Source organism: Trachemys scripta, chromosome 4 (genome assembly GCF_013100865.1).
Source record: "Trachemys scripta elegans isolate TJP31775 chromosome 4, CAS_Tse_1.0, whole genome shotgun sequence".
In the NCBI taxonomy this organism is placed as follows: domain Eukaryota; kingdom Metazoa; phylum Chordata; order Testudines; family Emydidae; genus Trachemys; species Trachemys scripta.
Window position 1 is genome coordinate 93,469,732 of NC_048301.1, and position 23,244 is coordinate 93,492,975.

The following is a 23,244-nucleotide window of genomic DNA, read 5'->3' on the forward strand; positions in this document are numbered from 1 at the left end:
GACTTTGGGTGGTTGCTGGACCCAAGAGACTTTGGGGGTGTTGGACTTTGGGGACTCTGGGTGATTTTTGGGTTGCTGGATTCAAGAACCAAAGGGAAAGGACACAGCCCAATTTGCTGGGGTGGGTTTTTTTGCTCATGGTTTGTATTATGAATCCTGTTTGTGGTGTTTTCCAATTTAATGCTGATGTCGTTTACCTCCTGTTATTAAACATTTTCTGCTACACTCAGACTCTGTGCTTGCGAGAGGGGAAGTATTGCCTCTTAGAGGCACCCAGGGGGTGGTATGTAATTGTCCCAGGTCACTGGGTGGGGGCTCGAGCCGGTTGTGCATTGCGTTATTGAAACGGAACCCCTAGATACAGAACCCGGCCCTTGTTGCTGCCAACTTAGATGGGCAGAATGGTTACACATATAAGTTGAACTAGCAATGATGGGAGTTTAGTGCATATATAGAAAGTAGAAAATGCCCCCCTTTTGAAAATACATTTGTGACAGATATGGCAATTTCCTGCAATATCTTTGGGAGGCCTTACTGTATTAAGTTTCTGTATCATTGGGAAGGGTGACCACAGCTCTCCAGAAACTAAGATCAGTGCAGGATGATTAGGCAAATTCACTCAGGTTGTAATTTGATACAAAGACCTGGAGAGGCTCATATATACTGGTTCAAACTGGATTCTCCAGAGACCAAACAGGCAAAGAAAGGACTTGTGGGTAAATAGTCTGGGTTTAATCTGACTCAGCCACCTTTCTGTCAATAAATGGATAAGAACCGTTGCCCTCCTTGTAGAAGGGTTGGAAGGACTAGCACTAACCAAAGTCCTTACTGGAGTTGGGGAGGTGATCTCTGGTAAATTTTTCAGCATGCCTGTTTGGGTTTTTTTAATTGTTTTTAATATGTTTTTTCTAATGCTTTCACCTTAAGAATAAATGTACTTGCTTATAAAGGGCTGCACAGTAACTTACAAAGGGCTGCTGCCTGGTAACTAGTAACTACTGGCAATTTCAGCTTTTCATAGCCTTGTAGGAGAAAACACAGTGTGTTCTGGGTTATCTGGCTTGCTACTAATGTAGGCAGGGAACCGTGCTGTTTGGGAAAACCCCAGTCAGGAGGAAGACAGATGCAGGTGTCAGCTCAAGAGAGGTGAGGAGCCGGGAGTACTTTCTGAACCATGGAGGGAGAATACAGCTGCAGTTGCCATGAACTGTGACAACAATCCCTCAACAACCTTATTCCTTTACAAAGCTTCCATTCCAAGGGCCCAATCCTGTGAGCTGTTGAATAACTCAGTGTGAAACACTGAGCAACCTCCATTCATATTCATTTCAGTGGGAGTCAAAGGAGCTCAGCACATTGAAGGTTCAGGTACAAGATGAAAAGACTGAGAATTCAGTTTAGTGCAAGTAAAAACGCAGAATTCTGGATGCTTAGCAGAACTATGGGACCAATTCTGCAAACTGATACTACAAAGCATGGCATTTATTACCACAGACATTGAAAAAAGGGCAGGATCAGCTCCTATCTAATTCTGTTGGGTAGATTGGAGCCAGATCCTCCAGCTGTTATTCAGGCAAAACACCCACTGACATCAAAGAGACTTTTGTATGATTAAGGATTGGCCTTTGTGCTGGAAGAGAACCGATTTTCTGTCCAGATCTCTGGTAAGTCATACTTCTGGTCAGGCTGGAAATACTGCACAAACAGCCTCTCTCATGAGACTTCCAGACTCAGCTGCTTCTGGGAAGCGCAAGAAACATGGAAATAAAAAATACAGAGAAAAGGAATCTGAGAAGTTTCACACTGCATACATATTTTGTGTTTGTTGGGGGGGAGGGTTGAGTGGGAGGGATATTCTAATACTCCAGTCTGGTGCAAGGCATAACATGGAGAAGAATACACAAGCCCAAAGGGAACAGATTCCAAAGGGAGGGGTATGTACAGAAGGGATAAAGAGCTATGCAGTTTTCGCATCCCCTGATGTAGCTCTCTACAGTCTATCTGCAGATATGTGCTTGGCTTTGCAGCTGGGTTAGGCAGGACCAGCCTTAAGGTGGGCAATCAGGACAGTCACCCTGGGCACCCACTTCTGGTAGTGTCATATGGAAGGGGGTGCCCAATCAGGGTGTGGGGGCGTGTTTTTGTTTGAGGGCACCAAAAACATTTTCTACCCTGGATGACAGAACACCATAACCCTTACTCCTTAAGACTGACATTCTGCCACATAGTAAGGTTGTAAAAGTACAGGGCTTGGTTCTGGCTTTCTTACAATAATGTAAATTAGTGGAGTTCTCTTTGTCTCATTGTTTCCTTGTAGTCTGTCCACATCCATCTCTTGTCTTATCCTTAGAATGTATGAGCCCTAGGGCACAGGTATCATCTTTTGGTTCTGTGTTCATACAGTGACTGGCACAATGGGGTCCTGGTTCATGTCTGGGGCTCCTACAGGCTACAGTAACATAAATAATAAAATAATAATTTCCAGCACTGTAAACACATTTTTTGTTTGGGCTTCGGATTTTAATTGGTCATAGCATTTCACCTGTATCTAAAGGCACTAGTCATCATCACAATTATCAGCATGTGTCAGTCCTGAAGAAATGCATCCTTGTCCTGCTTTGACTATGTACAGTACCGTATTGACACTGATTCTCCTCATTTCAATCTTATTCTTTTCAGAGGTGTGGGCTGAATTCAAAGCTACTGAAACTCTATTTCTGTCATGTTCTCAAGCCGTTCATTCTGCTCTGAAGCTCCTACTTCTCGCCGATCTGACCACTAATTGCTTTGGCCATTATCATAGCCATTTTTCAAAAAAAATACATCACCCAATTTTTTCACAGCTTTACACCATGAACAGTGAATGGGACAGGTTTTCCCTTTTATCTAGCTATTTCATTTTAGTGTGTGTGTGTGTGTGTGTCACTATAATTAAGTAGCCTGATTTTCAGTGATGAGCACCTATAGCTCCAATTGCCATAGATGGGAATTGTGGGTGCTCAGAGTCAGGCAATTGTTGGCTGATTCAACGAAGGAAATTTATCAATATATAAAAATCCTAGCTGTATCTAAATGCATGAAATTAAACCCTCCTCCCTATTCAAGTTAATTTATTTAGTTTCTCAAGTAGTCTAGTTAGTAAGAGAAATGATGGATGAGTTCTTGGAAAATCCTAATCCAAAACATGAGAATTTTCTTTAAATTAGTACTAACGTCTGAATTCTTTATTGTATCAAATTCAGACAATTGTTTAATCACAAAAGACATTTAAATGTGTGGCAAAAAAGCCTCCAACCTCCCTCCCCCCCCCAAAAAGAAGCAAATTTTAGCCTTTTGTTGCTGTTGAGAATGCTGAAAATTTTTACAAAGCCACATATCTAAATGGCTTCTATTGAAATAAGCAGAAAAAAGTTACAGTTGTGCACATGCATTTTCCTACAGGCCAGTGCCTCTAAGTGGGTTTCTTCATGCATTTATTAATGTGGCACATTTCAAAACAGAGTTCCTCCAGTGATGGTGCTGTGCACATTTACTCTATCTGACTTCAATGGGAGTGGAGGGTGCTCAACACCTTGAAAGAGCAGTCGGTACCTTGCATATACAACTGTGCAAATGATTTCTTGGTTTGTTGACATAGCGAAAAAATGGTGAAAAAATAAATTTGGGTCAAAGTGTTTCTATTTTAAGGAAAAAATGTTCCCACCCCACCAAATTAATTGATAAATTTGACAAATTTGAGATGGATTCCTGAAAGGTCTGATCAATCTGCATTTTTCAGTGAAAAAAATTCTCAGCTGAAAAATTTCGCCCATCTTTACTTGCACATCAAGCACCAATATACGTAGCATAAGGCTAGCTTGGAGCCTGGTTGTCGCCACACATATTGCCAACATGGCAGCAGTTTACTGTCATGCCTTAAGAGCCAACGAATCTCCAGTAGCTTGGGCAATGAGTACTCTGTTCATTTCAGCTAAAACATGCTGCTCCTCCAGAATGCCTAATTGTGAAGATGAGTCAAAAAAAACCCCTAACTAACAGTGATCCAGAGTCAGACAAAGAAGGTGAGACTGGAATGGGGATGAGTTAATAAGGGCTTGTCTACACAGTGGGATAATATGCTCCACAGTGGTGTGATTTCTGAAGAGCACTAACATGTTGCACATTAATTGGTCCCTGTAGATCCTACTCGTGTGCATTAAAGGACATCCAGTGTGCTTGAACATAGTACTGTTCCAAACAGCACTATGTTTGATATAACACTCTTATTATATCATTGCATCATTATTACCATAGACACTAGCAGTCTTCATGCGACCCACTCTGTTAAGTGAGAATTCACGATGAATGCCATGAACTTGGCGACCGAACATTGCTCAGTGATTTCCCGGTCATCAGAGCAGCAACTCAACAACCATAGACATGTATATCACATTTAGAGAGCTTTATCACTCCAGGTGCTGATTCATCTGCAGAGTGCATCAGCTCTTGAAGTTTGGAGGGTTGGAAAATGGAGATAAACTTTTAGAAAGTCCACAGCATAAGTAACAGTGGATCAAATTCTCCCTTCATTTACAACCCCATAAGTTTTACCCAATGTGATTTACTTGCTGCCCACCCCTCAGTTTAAATGTCACTTCTTGCTTTAATTAAGTCCATCTTTAGCTCATAAGCCCAGTAAATGTGAAGATTTTAATAAAGTACAAGTTTGCCAGCAAGTGAGGATGTTGCAAATTATCACAGCTTTAATTTTTTTTTTTGGAGCTTTTCCCATGTTTTTAAATCTTTGCTTCCATTCACCTAGTAAAGACAGTCATTCTATAATTACCAGAGACCCCCTCCTTTTTGCCCTTCTCTCATTACATGCATTATACATCCCACTCCTTCCTTCCTGTTCGGAACCCTCTCAATTCACCTTTTCACTGTCACAAGAGAAGATAGGATGCCAAAGAAGATTGAGGGCTATGGTTGGCAACTGACCGTGGCAGGTGAAGAGAAAAGAATCCCTATAGCTCATCATGGTGCACAGAGAGGTTGGTGAGGGGTCCTGGTCACAGAATCTCTATTAGGTAAGTGGGGAATTACCCTGGTATTGTGTGGTTTGTAGTCATGGATTTTCTTGATCAACCATCTCTGGGAATCCTTAGAAAGGAGAGGAGTTTCCCGAGAAAATTACGTACAAATAATCACTTGTTAGAAGACTGTTTCTTAACCTCTGCTTCCATTTGGCACTTCTCATAATTGCTGTTTTAAACAGAAGATGAACCCATTCTGTTTTCTAGAGTGGCTGGGATGATATTATCACCACCATGATAAATCACTTTCTAATGAGGCCTATTATTCAAAAACTATTTGCCAGCCATGTGATAAATGATGGGCTGCTTGGAGCCATGCATATTTCTTTCTTTGTCCATTGACAGGCTCCCAAGGATGACTTCAAATTCTACCATCTCAGAAAATCTCCTATAAAGGCTAGATAGTGCCCTAGAACTACAATGCTGTGTTTGGGATGAGGGTTTAGGAAGGGCTACAGATCAGCAAGCACCCTGGGAGGAATTTCATCTGACTCAGACAGAGTCCGTGGCAACTCTTAATTTCCTCAAGCGGGTTCACATAAAATGTTGAAGGGAAAACGTCAAGTTGAAGTCAACATGATTTGGGATCTGGGTAGTGGGGAATAGGTGCCTTTCCTGAATATCTGGTATCTAGTAAGAATAAGTGGACCCAGCCTAGTGCTACCCTGTTTATTCCACCAAACTTGTACGTATGTCACTACCACATGGCCAATGATGTAAAAGATCAGAAAGATCTAGTAGAATAAAGCACAAGAATTTTCCTGTTCAAGCTCTGTGTCTTTTTCTGGTCTAAAATCTGACTGATAGATTCAGGATTGTGTGAAAAGATAAATGCTGCAGGAGTTCAGAGTCCAAAATGAAGTGACTTGCCAAGATCACAAATATATCAATGACAGAACTTGGAGTAGAACTCAGATCTTCTGACATCCAGTCAGATGACCCACTGGACCATTGCTTCTTCCCAAGAAGGCAGGTGAGAGCTCTTCACAGACAGATTGACCTCAGGTATGAAGAATGAATTAGCCATGGCTTGCTGCATCAGTCAATTATGGTGGTTGTGATTTGGCTGATGTGATAGTGTCAAACAGGAAGATTCCTTATGCCAGATATGAGCTTTGAGCTGTACATGAACTCAGACTGTTGAAGTCAGTGGCCGACCCCTAATGCCCACACACCTCTTTATGCATCAACACAGGGCCAGCCACTCTGCCTCAAAATGCCAACATTTATGTCAGTTACTACACATAATTATTTCAACTCTAGCAATGCTAAGAAGTGACATGACTTTCTGAGAGAAATAATAAATTGGGTAAATTGAGTTATCCTTTGCAATAAGGTTAAAGCAACTTTATGTAGCTAATTTTCCTTCATTTCCATTTAAAGTAAAATAAGGGTTCTCAAAAATCCATAAAAATATGTGGAGAATAATGTGGAAGGCTTACTGAATAAGGAGGATGGATAAAGAGCAAGAGATTAATTTTGGTTTAGTTATGCCAATCTTTACTCATAAAACTAAACTTTTAATGTTCATTCACCTTGGAATTCACCAAATGCTTTTACTCTCAATATCCAAGTATAGACGAGCGCTTCCTTGCTCGCTGTACAAATTAGCTGGAGACCTCTTATTTTGCAACCCAGTGTCCTTTTATTTCCCTGTGTTCATTCCCACCACCATCTATATACAACTCTATGCACAAGTCAATTGCAGTTAGGTAGCCAGCCGGGAGACAGCTAGTGCCTGTTGCTAGCTAGGAGCAGCAGTTCCTTACTCCTCCTGTTTCTCCACCCCCCCCCCCTTCTACTTCCTTCCTGTCAGCTTTATAGGCCTTCCTCTCAGCAGGCTCACAGGTGATTGCTCTTAGGCTCCTTTAATGAGACACACCCTGCCAGCTCCAATCAGTTCCCCTTTATGGGAGCTACGCTAGCAGGTTCTGAGCTAACAGGGGCTGGTTCAGTGCCTCTTAGCCCAGCATCCTGTTACACCAACCATTCATGTTCTTTGGTCTTAATGGTATTTATCTCCTTGTTATCACAGAAGTGATGACTTCACTCTTTTGGGGCCAGTAAAATTGCCATATACTACAGGACACAGAGTAAAAAGGCACTCCATACATGGCACCTCTCATTACATCAATATTTTATTTGTAAATCCTGGTCCCATTTAAGTGAATAGGAGTTTTACCAAGGACTTCAGTGAGGACTTTCATCCTCTCTCTCTCTCTCTCTCTCTCTCTCTCTCTCTCTCTCTCTCTTTCCCTTGACCCCAGAAAGATCTATAGTGAAATCCTGGCCCCATTAACATAAAGTGGAGCCAGGATTTTACTCAAGGAGTACAAGAACACTCTACAAGCAGAATAAATAGAGCCAATGAACATGACTATTTTCCATGGACGTTTTGCCTGAATAAAAATTACAGGATCATCCCATCCGACAAGCATGAGAAAAGATATTGTTAGCAAGGTAATTTTAACTGTAGCATGACATGCACCTACCTGTCTATGCAGTTTGCTCCAATTAATATTTATAAGTTGATTTGTTGAAAGTCATGTTCAGTATAGTACTGTTATTAAGTCATGCAGCCAACGAAGTGGGCATTCACCCATGAAAGCTTATGCTCCAATACTTCTGTTAGTCTTAAAGGTACCACAGGACTCTCTGTTGCTTTTTACAGATCCAGACTAACACGTCTACCCCTCTGATACTTAAGGATCATCCCAGAGTTTAAGAAACAATATCTATTTTCTGGGATTTTAGAAAAACATTTACACATATGGCTATCTTGCATATATGTGGCATGAAAAAATCCCCTTGCATAAGACAGACAGATAATGTATTTCACTGCGAGGCAGTTTAATTAAAAATGACAATAATAAATACTTCAATGGCATTGTGTGAACACAGTTTCTTTTATGCTGTATATTTTTATACAGAGTTTAACTTAATAACAGTACTATACTGAACATGACTTTCAACAAATCAACTTATAAATATTAATTGGAGCAAACTGCATAGACAGGTAGGTGCATGTCATGCTACAGTTAAAATTACCTTGCTAACAATATCCAGATGCAATCTTTTCTCATTTCCATCTTGCATATATTAGGTGGCATGATCTAATCTTTCCCCAGTTCTTCAAGCAGCTGTTGAAGCAGACCTGCCAGCCTGTTTCTAAGTTTAGCCTTTGTAGACCTAGTTGATAACCACCATTATTTAATCAAAACAATAAAGACAAAATGAACCTCTTTATCAGCTGTCAATCTCAAACAAAATTTGTCAAAAGAGAAAATTGCCTGAGAAAGGGAATTGATGTAACATGAAGCTATTTGATATAAATTAAATATTAATGGAGCAAAATGAACACCACTTCTTACTTCTTTTTTTGCAGGGGGAGAGGGAACTATTCACTTTTTAATCCTGTTACATAAGATCTAAGGATCCCTATATAATCTGGTCATAGATTTGGACCAATTTATGAAAATGAATAGAGAGAGTACTCAATGCCCTAACCAAGTTGACAGAGATTTGTCCCAGTTCATATTTTTGGTTTAAATTTATTGGATGAAATCTTTTAAACCTTGTTAGAAACAACTATGTCGTGAAACAACTTCCAGTGTCTCTCTCTCAGCAGTCATTATACTATTAGTAAAACTATTTAGCAGAAAAGTCATAACAGAATAGGACCAACTAGGACCCCACCCCGGATATTTCACAACAGAACTGGAAGATTGCTGGAAAGAGGGGCTGGTGAGTGAGAAAAGAGCATTACTGAAGTTTAGCATTGTGTCTTGTTGGTTCCATGAATCTTGTACAGATATAGGCGAGGTCCTGGCCCCACTGAAGTCAATTGGAGTTGTGACACTGACTTCAATTAGGGCAGGCTTTCATCCTAAGTTTTTATATATATTTTGGTTAAACACTTAGGGATCCATTTCATTTACACTAAGGCCCCTTTACGTTGCTCTGACAGTAAAGTAAAGTAGCTGCAAGCATAATTCCCCCTTCCTCCCCTTTATGGCCACCTTTACACTGCCAGAGCATTGAAAAGGAACCACAGGCCTGGTCTACACTAGAAAAATTGTAGCAGTAAAACTATGTCAGGTAGGGAGGTTATTTTATTTTTAATCAATATAGTTATACTGGTATAAGCCCTAGTGTGGCTGCAGTTATATCCATATAAAAGTGCCTTATACTAGTACAGCTTATTCCTCTTCCCAAACTGAAATAAATCATACTGGTATAAACATTTTTATAGTTGCATAACTGTATCCACAGTACGAGGGTGTTTGCAGCTTTGAGGATACCGATATAGTTAAAGCAGCAAAGCTTCCTAGTATAGACAAGCCCTTTGTTTAAATGAGAATCAGGTCCTTATCATCGTGACGTCTGTTAAGGGAGGACCAGAGTTTACCGACCTTTTGGAGGAAGAATGATTTCAGGAGGGATTTCAGTGCTGAAAGAGAGGAGGTGTGGCAAACAGGTCAGCAAGGAGTAGAGGGCTGCAGATATACAAAGGAGAGTGAGAGGAGAATATCTGGCGGATGTGTAGGTATTATGATGATTGTTCACTGGAATGATTAATCAGTCATACTGCTCTACAGATCGCTCAGTCTTCTGGATCAGAAAGACTTTCCCAAAGGCATCACATTGGGAAAGCACCTTAATACAGCTTTCTCTCCCTCAGGATAAAGGTGAAGTGAGGGGAAGATGTACTCAAGAGGCTTTGGTCAGAAAAATTAAACAATAGACCAGGGCAGAGAATCTAGACTGGAGTAGAGAGTGCATGAAGAAGACATTTCTAATTATGAACTAATACGTTGACTTTGGCCAGGCTGTATAAGTTCCTGATGCCTAGGAGAGAGGGGATACCTCTCTATCATTTACCAGGCCAGATGTACAATACTGCTAGCCCTGGAGATAACTGTCCTTCCTCACCCATGCAACTGACTAACCCAGGGGTCGGCAACCTATGGCACGTGGCTTTCCAGGGTAAGCACCCTGGCGGGCCGGGCCAGGTCAGTTTATTTACCTGCTGATGCAGCAGGTTCGGCCAATCGCGGCCCCCCACTGGCCGCGGTTCACCGTCCCAGGCCAATAGGGGTATCGGGAAGCGGCGTGGGTGAGGGATGTGCTGGCTGCGGCTTCCCGCCGCCCCTATTGGCCTGGGACGGCGAACCGCGGCCAGTGGAGGCCGCGATCGGCCGAACCTGCCGTGTCAGCAGGTAAATAAACTGGCCCGGCCCGCCAGGGTGCTTACCCTGGCGAGCCACGTGCCAGAGGTTGCCAACCCCTGGACTAGCCTATGCTCTGAAGCAAAAGATTTGTTTACCCTTGTAGCACTGTTAGCTTGTATATATAAAAGTAGTATACATGAACACAGTTATCTAGTCTAGTCTTAAACAAAACCAAAAAACCCTCTGCCTTATTTGCCTCAGGAAATTCAACAAGTATGATTCAATTTGCTTCAAGAGAAGAACATGGAATAATTAAACTATAGATTTTCTTTAAAATCTCCCACCAAGGTAAACTGGTCCAAGTACTCATTGCTTAGAGTTCAAACAATTTGGCAATCAGAATAATTTATTTCTATAATAGCCATTATAATCATCAGGTCGTAACTGCTCAATTATTTGTTTTCTAGGTTATCGACATTATCTAAGCCCAGCTTGAGTATATAGCAATGTTCCATGTCATGGGGTCCACTTCTGGCTTCTCTGGGGATTAGCTCTTTCCACATCCAACACCCACTTACTCACTGCACACCCTGCCACTGCTCTCTCCCTGAAACTCAGGGTGCTCTGTGTTCATGGATTGGTCCTCTGGCCAGGTGACTGTAGTTTTCCCGTCCGGGGTATTGCATACATCAAAGTCTCTCAGGATCTACTGTCCAAGGCAGCCTTCTTTCTCACTGCCCCTTAACAGTGCCACTTCCCCAGTGGCTAGCAAGGGAACCCAGGCCCCTCTCTACACTGGGTTCCAGCCCACGGACACTACAACAAGCGAAGTCTGCAAAGTCCTAGCCCTTACTACTGTATCCCTGGGCTACTTCCTACCTTGACTTCTCTTACCCTAACAGTGACTACAGCCTCTCTCTCTCTCTGCAAACTCCTTCTCTTCTCAGTTACTGGGCTTAATACAGACCTCTCCTGTTCCTGTTCAGCTGAGCTTCCTCATTAATTAGTCCTCATTAGTTCTGGCTAATAAGTCCCATTAGTCCTGGCTCCTCCTCCAGGTGCAGCCTACATGGTTAACTGGCCCACTTAGACCCCTGGACCCCTGACACCCCATCACAGTCCAGTGCAAAAGAGATGACCACCCTTCTAGGCCCTACGATTTATCCATTTATGTTGCTTGTAAATTTCAGGAATTATTTCACTTCACCGGCTGATGTTGATTGGATAATGTGAAGACATTGATGCAGGGGGTCTCTCTCCACTCTGGGAACTCCAGCAATAAAAACAATGGCATTATACTAAGCGTGATTTAAAGTGCCCCCACTAAGTAGGAAGATACTTGTAAGCACTAGGAACGCGTACACCAGTTTGGATAAAATAATAATGTCCCATTTTCCTCTCCCCCTTGCCTCCCAAGTCTCCAACCTTTGGCCAAAACTCAAAGTAAGCCTTTCAGAATGTTCTAAAATATTGGTACAACTGTTTTTCTTACAAGTGTTTTTAATTCTTAAATCCCTCTAACACTTTCTGGTTCTTGTCTGAAGCAGAAGTGCTAAAATCCTGCATGAAAGGCCATTCTTGCAAGATTTCCAGGATAACTAGAAGCAGGGAGAACTGGAAGGTCTATTTTTACAAGATGTCCAGCCCAACTTTAAGAATCCAGCTTCTGGAAGTTCATTTGTCACTAGTGATAATGGTGGTCAGTCTGGGGCCTATTTGTTCAGACCATTACTGATGAGAGCCTTCCAATGTGAAACAAAACACATAGGTACAAGAAGCAGTAATTTAAACACCGCCATCATTTCTGTTTCTATGGCAACATATGTCTTGCAGCTTTCTCAGTTAATAAGCAAGTTAGTCAGTCATAATCACAGTCTTGTTATCTGTGGATCCTTCCCTTAGCCCATTATAAAATATTTTATTCTCATGTCTTTCCTATTTTGAGACTCTACAGATAGAGCTACTATTTGCCCTTTACTCTTGATACCCATTTGTTTGACTTTGAGTTAGTCGACTTCTCCGTGGTTACCAGTAGCAGTTCATTAAACTCTCATTTTTCCAGTTATGTCAAAGCTACACAATTCCATACCCCACCACTCATCTGATTCTGTCCATCATCATCACAATCCTTTCTAATAGCTCTGCTGTCATAGATCTCTTCTGGGACAATTCTTCCCATTCAGACTTTTTGTTCCTTCATTCTATACTTAGGTGCATACACTGAGGACTCAGTTTTCAATTCTTTAACTGCTTTTGGTCTGTGTATTTTATGCAATTTTCCCTTCCCCTATACTCCGGCATGTCCTCTGGAGAATGCCTGCTCAAATATTCATGCTCCTTTCAATTTAGCTAGAAGTCACCGGACATTAAATAAATGTTTCCTACCCAAATGTGCTCCAGTAGTCCATGAAAGCAATACACTCATCTGTACACTGTTAGTATGAAAATGTATGCAAATTTATTTATTTTAATTTGTCTGGCTCTTATATTTGATAACACGTAAAGATCTTTTTTCCTGTTATTTTAATGTCTAATGGGTATTTTTCTTCACATAGTCTTCAAATCCCTTTGACCTTCTATTTTTAATTACATTATTTCCTACATGAGTGACCATAGCAGACTTTTGATCAACCTATCTGTCCAGTCCCTTCAGAGAAAATATTGAGGGACGGGAGTTCTAATTAGAGCTAGTTTCAAAACCTTTAAACATGCAAGCTGCCAAAATTGCCCTTGCTGGCACTTTCAGTACCAAATGAAGGCTGCTATACTTCTATTGACCCCCAGAACCTCTAGTATCATTCTGGCCCTCCAAGATCCTTCTTGTATCCTTCATGAGAATGGGTGTAATTTCTTGCCAGGTCATTAAGGATGGGTTTTTTCCAAAGAAGCCTAAAGGAGTTAGGTACCACTGATCACCAAATTCACATGTACTTATCAAATTATGCAGATGCATTCTTACCGAGCCTCTTGTAGTAATTTATGATGCTTTTCTTGGCAGGAATGCCAAGGGAAGACAGTACTGGGCACAAACCCTGCCTTTGTCCTGAAGCTGATCCCTGGTGGGCAGCAAGAGTCAAGTAGAACCTCATTGTGCCAGCCACAGTGCATCCTGTCCATAGGACAAAACTGAAACCCATACTTGGGGAAAGGTTTGTTTCTCATAAATATACCACTTTTTAGTTCTTATTCTCTTGCTCTCTCTTCTTCTTTCCCTCCAGAGTCCAAAGCAGGCTAGAATTAGAAAAATACATTAATGACGCAGCAACTCTGCTATATGTGTATAGTCCTTAGCACAATGGGGCCCCAATCTAAGTGTCACTGTAATATACATTTAAATAATCCGCATCACTTATACAGCACTTTACCTGTCCAAAGCCCCATACAAACCTTCACTAAGTAATTCATCTTCATGCACCCCTGCGAGGTAGATCAATAGAGGAAACAGAAATACAGAGAGGTTAAGTGTGTCACTAGCAGAGCTAGGATTAGAACCCAGTTGTTCCTGATTCCCAATCTTGTGCTCCAGACTATGCATCACACAATAAAAACTGTAGTGACACAGTGGCTTGCATACGAGTGAGACTGGTGCTAGGGTTTGTGGGGCTCATGAGAGACTGTTTCCAGAGGTTCCATGCTACATATTACTGTATGTGTGGTAAAGAGGGATGGGGCATGCTTGGCTCCTCTCTCTAGTTCAAGGATGGGCAAACTTTTTGGCCCGAGGGCCAGATGTGAATATGGAAATTGTATGGCGGGCCATGAATGCTCACAAAATTGGGGGTTGGGGTGCAGGAGGGGGTGCAGGCTCTGGCTGGGGGTGCAGGCTCTGGGGTGGGGCCAGAAATGGGTGCTGGAGGGGACTATGGGCTGGGGCAGGAGGTTGGGGTGCAGGTGGGATGGGTGAGGGCTCTGGCTAGGGGTGCAGGTTCTGGGGTGCAGGAGGGTGGAACCAAGGGGTTCAGAGGAAGGGAGGAGGATCAGGTGGTTAGGACGCTGGAGGGGGTCAGAAGTGCCGGGCAGCGCATACCTCAAGCAGCTCCCAGAAGCAGCGGCATGTCCCCCCTCCAGCTCCTATGCGGAGGCGCGGCCAGGCAGCTCTGTGCACTGTCCCATCCACAGGCACTGCCCCTGCAGCTCCCATTGGCTGCGGTTGCGCTTGGAGCAGGGGCGGCGCTTGGGGCAGGGGCAGTGTGCGGCGCCCCCTGGTTGCCCCTACACCTAGGAGCTGGAGGAGGGACATGCTGCTGCTTCTGGGAGCCGCGCGGAGCCACGGCACACATGCAGTGGGACAAGCCCCGGATCCTGCGCCCCGGCAGGAGCTCAAGGGCCAGATTAAAACACTGAAGGGCCAGATGCAGCCCCCAGGCCATAGTTTGCCCACCCCTTCTCTAGTTCATCAGAATGGCCTTTGTGACTGTAATGTCCATATCACAACTTCACCAAGACTTCCTAACTCTTCAGTGAAGGTCATTGTCAGTACAAAGTGGATGTTTCCTCAACAGGCCACATCCTCTGTCCTCTCTCTGTGACACATTTAGAGCACCAGTCATTGATTTCAGAAATGTTCTGCTGCTAACTAGACAAAATGTTCCACTCCTTGATGAATTCAAGTAGTGAGATCTCTCTTACAAGAGTGGTATTACATCTTAATAAATTGCTTAATGTTTCCTTTGCCTTGGGAAATTTGGTTAATGACACTGAAACAACATGTCTGTCCATTCACTGAAGCAATCAGTCACTCCAGTAATGACACAGTTTCAAAGGCAATACCAGTGGCATACAGCCTGTGCACAGAGGGTCAATGATGTCAACGAACTTGATGGAAGTCAGGTTCTGCGGGGCACAGTGGAGATTATGAGGCTTCTAGTTCGGTTGCTTATTGTCATATCAGCAGGGAGAGCTGGGCGAAGAATTATTACAAGCAGTGATGTTGCTTCCCCTCCCAAACTGCACCAGCATCTAAAGTAAAACCCATTTACCTTTAGGAGAGGAAGTCATCTTTTGAGAGATGGACTTTACAGGTGTGTGCAACACATTAGTGAGTGTGGTTACAGGTCCACATCTGTGCCCAATCAGCAGAGGACAGGAGTCTGTTACTGGCCCAGCTAGAGAGCCTTAGCTCTCTAACTCAAGCTGCCGGAGTGCTAGCACACCTACATTTATGCTCTTCCAGACAGACTCTTTAAACAGTACTGGCAGACCAGACTTTTGACTGAAAGCAACAAGTCATGCAGTTTGTCAAAGCATCAAGAGAAGGCATGTGGCTTCACCCCTAATGAAAAGAGCTCACCTCCAAACCTCTGCCTCTGGGACCCTCAACCAGCCCTAAACAGCAAATACTTCCTTATCCAGTGTCCTGTATGTGGCTTGTGTCTCTCCAGTTTGAAAGAAGTCAAATGGATAGGCCAGGACTTCTCATCCCACTCAGTTGTGATAGGTACGTTCTTGAAAGTGACCAGATAAGCTTCAGGGTTCTTCTGGTTCCATTTAGACTTATTGGCAATGGATGCAGCAGCTGCTTCTGGGTACTTCTGTTGCTATTGGGTTGCAGCTTGGGCTTAGTGCAGTTGCTGGAAAAGTTGCAGCTGTTTCTGCTCCTCAATAAGTCACAGCACGGTCTGCTACTGTTGTTTCTGCTCTTTCAGCATCCATTTCAGGACTTCTTCCACTTTTCTTCTTGGTGCAGAGGATGTTCAATCCCACTCTGGATCCCACGTGTAAGATGGTACACCTCCCACCCTGATGCCGACAAAATCTGCACACATTGTATATTGTCCAAACTCACCCCCTTCTTGGAATCTCAGTTAACTGGTAATTCTAACAACCACCAAGAGAAAAATCTAAAAACACCCTTCAACCTTGGATGTTGCTCAGTTTCTCTGCAGGACTTCCTTGGCCTCAGCCCTGGTTCCTTTTTCCCCAGGCAGCCATTCCAAGCCTCTTATATCCTGACTGGAGTGAATAATGGGACTTGCCAGAATAAGTCAGTAATTACTCTGCATCTTTTGACAGGGTTCTAGTACTTGAGCTTAGGATGACTTGTATTCCTCTGCAGGATTCTAGAACCTGACAATCTGTTACTGTACATGTATGTCTGCTCCCTCGTCCACCTGCTAGTCTGGCCCTTTGTACAGGCTTTAACAGTTATGATTTATCTATATCTCCACTTCTCCTCGGCTTTAGGTGCTATTGACATAACATTAAAACCATACAAATTCCTCTGTAATGTACCATAGAAAATGACAAGAGAAAGATGAGAAAATGTACTGTAAGGCTATGTCTACATGATGAGCTAGAGTCTCACCTGCTGTACACATACTCACGCTACTCAGCATGGAATTTTTGTAAGACTGTATTTTTAGATTTCAAGCTGAGTAAAGTGTTGACAGAACAAGTGAACCCTTGTGTTACCTTGTACTTTCCAACTTTGACTTAGAGCTGCAGTTCAATGGTGGGAACTACCATGGATGGATAGGCATTGTTCTGGAAGGTACTTTATGTGAGGCACTGTAAGGGAGTTGGACTCACCCCTGCGGTGCCTCCTGCTGGTCATCCATGGGAATTAGCTCATCCCAGCTCCGGAACGCCCTCTGCAGGCCGGTGATCCACCTTACCACTGGCCCCCGTGTCCCTCCCAGGACTCCGGTGCCCCTTTCTTTGGGTTGCTGCCCCCACACTCTGGGTCTCCCCACCCCGGGGAACCCCCACCCACTAACCCCACTTCGCCTCAGTCTTGGCTACAGCCCAGTCTCCATCTAGCCCCCATTCACTGGGGCAGACTGCAGTACAAGCCACTCATTACAGGCAAAGGGGTTTGGACTTGCTGCCTCTGCCTACCCATGAACTGCCTCCTGCAACCCAAGTGCCCTTTTGGCCTTACCCTAGACCTGCAGCCTGGGGCTTTCCTAGGCCGGAGCTCCCCGGCTCCCTTGCCTTTCCCCAGCCCTGCTCCACTCTAGGCACTTGGTTAAGCACCCTGCAGCCAGGCCCTTCTCTCCCTGAACGCAGGGAGAGACTGTCTGAGCTCCTGGCTCCCAGCTGTCTTATACAGGCCAGCTGTGGCCTGATTGGGGTGGGGCCCAGCTGTGGCCGCTTCCCCAGTCAGCCCAGCTTTTAGAGCTGCAGCCCTCTCCAGGGCTGCTTTCCAGCCCTCCCAGGCAGGAGCGGGTGTCCACCCCGCTACAGGCACAATTTAAGCTTTATTAACTCCTCCTTGGACACTTATGCTGTGTCTTCAGTGCAAGCTAGGCGTGTGACTCCCAGCTCATGTACATGTACTTGCACTAGCTCAATGACAGTTAGTGTGAGTATAAATAGTAGCGTAGCCATGGTAGCATGGGCAGTGGTGACACAGCTTAGCCGTGCCAAGTACAAACCCTCCTGAACCTTGTGGAACAGGAGTCTCTGAGCTGTAGTAGTGAGTCTCAGAGCTGGGTCAACTGACTTGGGCTCACAGTGTTGGGCTAAAAGAGCAGTGAAGATGTTTGGGCTTGGACTGGAGCCTGGGCTCTGAGACCCTCTTCCCCCCGGTCACGTTTCAGATCCTGGACTCCAGCTTGAGCCCAAACATCTACACTGCTATTTTTAGCCCCACAGTGCAAGACCTGTGAGCCCAAGTCTGTTGACCTGGTGGGCTCTGAGCCTTGCTGCCGTGGGAGACAGATATATATATAGCAGTGTAGATGTGCCCAGAGAAAATAATTAAAGAAATTATACAATAGTTTACCAAATAGATGTTTTATATCTCCCTCTCTGTCTCCATCTCTCTTCTATGCTGCCCTCAATGCATGGAATACCCTCCCAAACTTGCACAACAAGCCATCACCTTATCTTTATTCCATTTCCTCCTCAAAGCCTACAAAGAGTGAATTAATTAACCAATAAAAATGATGCATCCGCCAAAAGATACACATTCCATACCCGAGCAAATGCATGATCTCATTAGTGTAACCTTTGTCTTTTCTAACTCCATCTCCTTTATTATTTATTACTCTAGTTGTTTCATCATGTATAGAATTAGCTCTCAGAATTTCTGAGCCCTTTCACTATATTTGTTCTGAAAAGTCACTCATGCATTTTTAAAAACTAAGAATGAGAATTAATAATGTCACATGTGTATGTGCAACAACTGCCAACTGGGTTGTCAACAGGGATTGTACCTCGGACCTCGAGAGCTGCTTCTATGGCTTGAGCTAAAGAGCTAATCCTTTACCTGACACGGGTAGCACATGCCTATCCTTTGTAGGCCCAGCACAGAGAGGGGACAAGAAACACACATTGAACAGTTGCTTATGTATGCTCACTTGTACAAATGTTAAATGTTCGTAGTATTGCATTTCCATAAGACCTATTCAGACAGATTTTTTATTCTCATTTTTGGGAGCTATTCTGAGTAAGAAAAGGCACCTTCATCTTGAGAGATGGTAAATCTGAAAAAATCTATGACAGATCAGCAAGACAAAGTCATAATTTGGCATGAGGGCAGAATGGGAAAGAGCAGGTTTCACCTAAGGAGAAGGATATAAAGTTATTTAGCATTCTTCAGGCTGACAGTAATCATTTTTTTATGCCCCTCTCATGAAAAAGCCAAATAACAAAATAACCATTTGAGGAGCCAGTACCAATCACTTCCAGAAAGTTCAAATATTTACTTTTGTCAGCATCAGTTGAAGGGTATTTGAGAGGTAATAGATCAGGAGAGTCTACTCTAGTTAATCCATGATATCCTCTGAACAATCAGAAAGAAGACAAGGTAGATGGGAGATGCAGCGATTGTGAGAGAACTTTAGAAAGCAAGAATATGGAGATGAGAACGTGATAGATCCAGTTAATGTTATTTACTTACAAGCATTCTGTCCAGACCAGGTTCTCTTAGGAACCTTGAATCATACACAGAAACACTGAAATAAATATAATTACAAAGGACTCGTATAAATATTGCAGATTCTTCCTAATTTCAATCTGGCTAGTCATCACCACTCCGTTTTTAATATGGTTTATAAGTAAGCAGAGCCACCTGTAATAGTAGCTTAAAAACACCCAGAAAAATGACATGAGTGCAATCTGAACAATTCAATATCCAAGTGCTAAATCGTGGTGACCTTATAGTTTTATTACTCTTATTACAACGTCTGGGTACACTTTACATACTTTAAATCAGGAATTCAAAATACATTCCTCAAAACAGGGAGCATATACCAGCTATCCCGAAAGGATCAGCTGAAAGGGAATACCTGCCAAGAGACTAAATGCCAGAGGTTTTCCAGAAACCTATGGTGAGGAGAAAGGCTAACAAAAAAGGTGCTTAAAGAATGATCTAAAAGCAGCCAGGCTTGAGCTCAGGTATACTTCCAGGTACAGCAAAATCTCGAGGGTCCTGACCATACCTTGCCCCTGGCTCCTGTAATATTGTGGTGGAGGAAGGAACAAGTAGCATAAAGAGACTCATGCATTTACAACAGGTGCAAGAGTTCTCAGGAAGGTAACCCTGAAGCATCCTAACCAACATATTATAGTCCTCTGTAGGAACTGGAGGACTCAGAGCTCTAACCCTCCACAGGCTCCACTTTTAGGACAGATAGCTGAAAGGTTCCTCCCAAATGCAAATGCAGAGATTGAGCAGAGAGTTCATCTTTATAGCAGTATAAACTGCATAGTGCTCAAGTATGTACCCTAGGTCCGAAGCAGGCAGGATTGCCCACGCTGCCATAGCTTCACTGCTATTGTTACTAGAGCTAGGATATGTATACATGTGCTGCAATCACACTTCCCAATTGCAGTGTAGACATAAACGAAGTGTGGTTACTGCACCTTTGCGGTGGGACTTTCGAAAGTGTTCAGAATTGACTTAACTGCTTCTACTGAAGTCAGAACTCCTATTGACTTTATTGAGTACAATGGCCCCCTCTGAGATACAAAAGAGAGACATCTGGGATGATCCTGAGCCCATAAAACTGGACAACTGGCGGTGTGTTCTGATTACACTTAAAGAAGTCCTGGGACAGCCACTCAAACAAAAAGGGAGAGGTGGCAGCCCTGTCACTGGGAGCTGAGTTGTTGAGCATTTTTGAAAACTTTCTAGGCTGTAGACTGCAAAACTAAGGCTGGAGACTGAACCCAAGAGAGAAGTGGTGCTGCATGACACTTGGAAATAAGGATTCTCTCATTGTGCCAACTTGATCCATTCTTGTTGTTACTTTATTTTCCTTCTTATTGTAATTCTGATCCCATTAGAGTCACTGTTGTTAATTAAAAGGCATTTTTGGCTTTTGGGAGACATAACAACCAGTACCAGGCATTTCACCAGGAAGTGAACTGGCAGCCAACGCAGAATGTGGACTCCTCAAAAGGTGCGTACCTGATGAAAAGGAGACATAGACAGTAATAAAACTGAATACAGATAAAATCTCACCCTCAAAGATGTTTCAATAAGTTTCTTTCACAGACTGGACGCCTTTCTTGTCTGGGCACAATCCTTTCCCCTGGTACAGCCCTTGTTCCAGAACAGGTGGTAGCTAGGGGATTTCTCATGATGGCTCCTCCCTTTGTTCTGTTCCACCCACTTATATATCTTTTGCATAAGGCGGGACTCCTTTGTCCCTCTCTGGGTTCCCACCCCTCCTTCTAAATGGAAAAGCACTGGGTTAAAGATGGATTCCAGTTCAGGTGACATGATCACATCACTTGTAAGACTTCATTACCCACTTGCCAGCACACACATATACAGGAAGACTTATAAGTAAAACAGAGCCATCTGCAGTCAATTGCCCTGGTTGATGGGCGCCATCAAGAATCCAGACCACCATTAATGGTCCACACTTTGCATAATTACAATAGGCCCTCAGAGTTATATTTCAAGTTTCAGATAAAAGAGTGATACATTTATACAAATAGGAAGACCACACTCAGTAGATTATAAGATTTGTAATGATACCTTACAGAGACCTTTTGCATGAAACATATTTCAGTTACATTATATTCAAACTCATTAGCATATTTTCATAAAATCATATAGAGTGCAATGTCATACAGCCCCCTGTGATCGCTTTGAAAAGTACAGATAAATTCATCTTAAAACCACTCCATCCAATCTGCTGTAATTGAATCAGTAGCATCTCATGACCAGCTGTTTCGAAGCTGGCTGATAAACCTAGTAGATGACGATCTGAATTTAGTCTATTAACCTGAGGAGATAGCTGAAAAATTAAGATTATGATTTTGTGTGATACCCAGATAGGCATCTGAGTGTTTGGGGTCCAGAGAACCAGACTTATGCAGGTAGCAAGCACTTACTTTCTGACAAAACTAAGCAAATGCGGTCCAGAGAAAAAGATTATCAGGTGGTTCCAAAAGGGTCCAGAAGACAGCAACAAACATGATAAAAGGTTTAGAAAGGAAGATTAAAGGGGGGACCTGATAACAGTCTTCAAATATGTAAAGGGCTGTTACAAAGAGGACTGTGATCAATTGTTCTCCATGTCCACTGAAGGTAGGACAAGAAGTAATGGGATTAATTTGCAGCTAGGGAGATTTGGATTAGATATTAGGAAAAACTGTCTAACTATAAGTGTAGTTAAGCAATTGAATAGGCTTCCAAGGTAGATTGTGGAATCCCCATCACTGGAGGTTTTAAGAACAGGTTAGACAGGGATGGTCTAGTTTACTTGGTCCTGCCTCAGCACAGAGGGCTCGTCTAAATAATTTCTCAAAGTTCCTTCCTGCTTCTATGAAACTGTTGTGATCATATTTAGAGATGAGTGAGCAGTAAATTATTCTATTCATTTATTATTCATATCAATTATTCCAGTAACATTTCCTATTCTATTAATTATTTGAGACCTAGTCAAAGCAGAGAGCTGTTAGAAGCAGCTACAGTAGGAAGCCCTTTGGAGTTTGACTGGGTTTGTTTTCCACTGAAAGTGATGAAGCCAACTGAACAGTTCTTCATGCAAAAGAAAATACAAAAATTGCATGCATTTGCTAAGGAAATAAACAAAATCCTACCATCTACCCATCTCTTCTACCATCCACCCATCCCTCCTATTCCTGTACTCTTGGCTCCCCATTCTTTTCAGGATCCAGTCTAAAAATAATTTAAGTATTAAAATGCACCTGATCACTATGGTATAATATATACTGAAGGTGCCTAATTCTGAATGCCTTATTTTTAAAGTTCTCCATGAACTCGTTTTACTCCTCCTCACAGAATTTCTTTTCAATCCCCTCCCTGACTGCCTCTTTGACTGGCTGTGTAAGGACTGCATGTCTTACCTGTTCCTGCAAGCCCTAGGAACACAGGGACTGCTTTCTCCTGCAGAACTTCAAAAAGGGGACAGGGGTGACAAGGAGGAGACAGGGCTTTGCCCCACAGAAAAAGGCCAGTGTACCAAGGTGAGAAATCTACTCCTACTGGCTGGGAAGAGATTGCATTGCTCAACCCTCATGTGGCAGGAGCATGAGGGACTGAGAGTGAGAAGTCTACTTTACCCCTTTGCAGTGTCGACAGCTCTTGGAATTTATCAGAACTAACACATGCTTGGCCCCTCATATAGGAAGTCCTCTAATTATATGAAAACTTCTGGCCAACACATGATTTTTTGGGGTAGCAACATCAGAGGCAGAGAGAAAAAAACCCACACACAAACATGTAGCCCTGGGGAAGGTGCATTAAACTACAAAAACAGAACCCATGAGCTCTACATTACAATTTCTAAGAAGGAAGGGGTCAAATTGGGTAATTTACACAAACAGTGTGGATCTGTGTCACTGTGTACTATAAAGACTATAACTGCTTGCTGTGTATTGTTGAAGTGGAAAAGGCTCATGCTTCAGAGTTCCCAGGTTCAAGCCCCACAGATGACCCAAATAGGTATGTTGTTAATTTAGCTACGCAGTCTATAATACAAGACAACAATCTGCTCCCAAAGCCAGGGGCAGACACTAAGAATCTTGATGCACAGCATTCCAGTGCTGTCTCACAAATACTTGTATAACTCACTGAC

The 23,244-nt window shown here is 43.0% G+C and overlaps 1 long non-coding RNA gene across 2 annotated transcripts in view; it reads right to left on the reverse strand.

Moving 5' to 3' along the window:
- LOC117877145 overlaps nucleotides 1-23,244 on the reverse strand; it is a 228,975-nt gene that overhangs the window by 148,262 nt on the left and 57,469 nt on the right. The window contains exon 4 of one of the 2 annotated variants that reach the window (XR_004645629.1): nucleotides 17,937-20,600. The exons of the other annotated variant lie outside the window; for it this stretch is intronic. This is a non-coding gene — a long non-coding RNA (uncharacterized LOC117877145). Of the gene's footprint in view, nucleotides 1-17,936; nucleotides 20,601-23,244 lie in introns of those variants that run through there. 2 annotated transcript variants of the gene reach the window in all.